The sequence below is a fragment of the Echiichthys vipera genome (assembly GCF_963691815.1).
Source record: "Echiichthys vipera genome assembly, chromosome: 12".
Lineage (NCBI taxonomy): Eukaryota > Metazoa > Chordata > Actinopteri > Perciformes > Trachinidae > Echiichthys > Echiichthys vipera.
The window spans coordinates 1863740-1865365 of record NC_139837.1 but is presented as its reverse complement, the minus strand read 5'-3'; positions in this window follow the sequence as shown (position 1 = coordinate 1865365).

Sequence of the window (1626 nt, the reverse complement as noted above, 5' to 3'; positions counted from 1 at the left end):
CTGTCATGAAAATGCCCGTTCATTACGTTGTAAACACAATTACACACATTTAAACTGGGGGCGGCAGTAGCTCAGTCCATAGGTGACTTGGTTGGGAACCGGAGGGTCGCTGGTTTGAGTCCCTGTGTGGACCATGAATGGAGCGTGGACTGGTGGCTGGAGAGGTGCCAGTTCATTTCCTGGGCACTGCTGAGGTGCTGTTGAGCAAGGCGCCGAACCCCCAACTGCTCGGGGCGCTTGTAACTGGCAGCCCCCTCGCTCTGACACCTCTCCATTAAGTGTGTGTGTATGTGTGTGTGTGTGTGTGTGTGTGTGTGTGTGTGTGTGTGTGTGTGTGTGTGTGTGTGTGTGTGTGTGTGTGTGTGTGTGTGTGTGTGTGTGTGTGTGTGTGTGTGTGTGTGTAACATGATTAATAATAAGAGTGAAAATTGAATTTCCCCATTGTGGGACAATTGGAACAGTTGTTACATCTGTCTGCCCCCCTCACTGTGCACACCGCGCGGAGCCTCCCGGTCTGTTTACTCGTCCTGTTTAACGTTTTACTGCTGACTTTACTTTTTTACTATTCAATTTTTCCCTGTTTGCTTTTATTGTTTACACGTTTATTATTAAATTTGGGTTTTTAAGTGTCAGTTTCAGTATTTACTCACCTTCTTTGCTTCACCTGTGAATTCACAGTTTCTGCTACTGTGTAAGTTTACTCCTCTACTGTATCTGACAGTTAGGGCGCTCCCTCTGTGCCTCCGTACCGTGCCGAAACCAGTTCACGCTAAAGTCTGGTTCCTTTGACCAGTGTGAGTGCAACCGTCCCGCGTCTAGGAGCGGCACGCTTGCCGTCCACGGCCCGTTTGGGAGAGGTGGGCTTTAGTAAAGCACGTTTGCACGTGTACGAGCACGAGCGTGCGCACGTGTACGAGCACGAGGCCTACGGCGGCTCTGAGGTCATTTCCTGTGCGCCTGTTGGGACGTAGAAAAAAGAAGGAGGGACCATGCGCGGACATTTCAAACAATGGCGGTGAAAGGTTCACGTTGGTGTGATGCGGAGGTGGAGTGTTTACTGCAGATTTGGTCGATGAAAAGATTCAAAAACAGTCGACAAGACGCACAAAAACTCCGAGGTCTACGGAAAGATCTGGAAACAAAGCCACGCATCGCCATGACGTCATCAATGCGTGTGACGTGTTACGGCGTGATGACGTATAGGCAGCAAGAAGCATTCTCCGAGGCCCAGGTAGTGTGAGTACAAACGGGCCTGGAGGGGGGGACAAGGACCCTAAAGCACGGGCCACGGGACGGAGGCACAGTGGGAGGGCGCCTTCAGTGATAAAAAAGCTCCTTGAACGTTGTAAAATAAGCGTCTTAATTGTTTTCACCTGTGACTGAGTTCAGTTACGTTCACTGCCGTCGGAGTTGATCACAACAACATCGGATTTGAACGTGCGGACAGATTTCCCAGCAGAAATCATTAGTGAAACCAAATAAACACACATTAAAGAAAAGGAGGAGAACATATGAGAGTCACAGGCTGGAACAGTGTGTGTGTGTGTGTGTGTGAGAGTGTGTGTGTGTGTGTGTGTGTGAGAGAGTGTGTGTGTGTGTGTGTGTGTGTGTGTGGGGGGGGGGAGT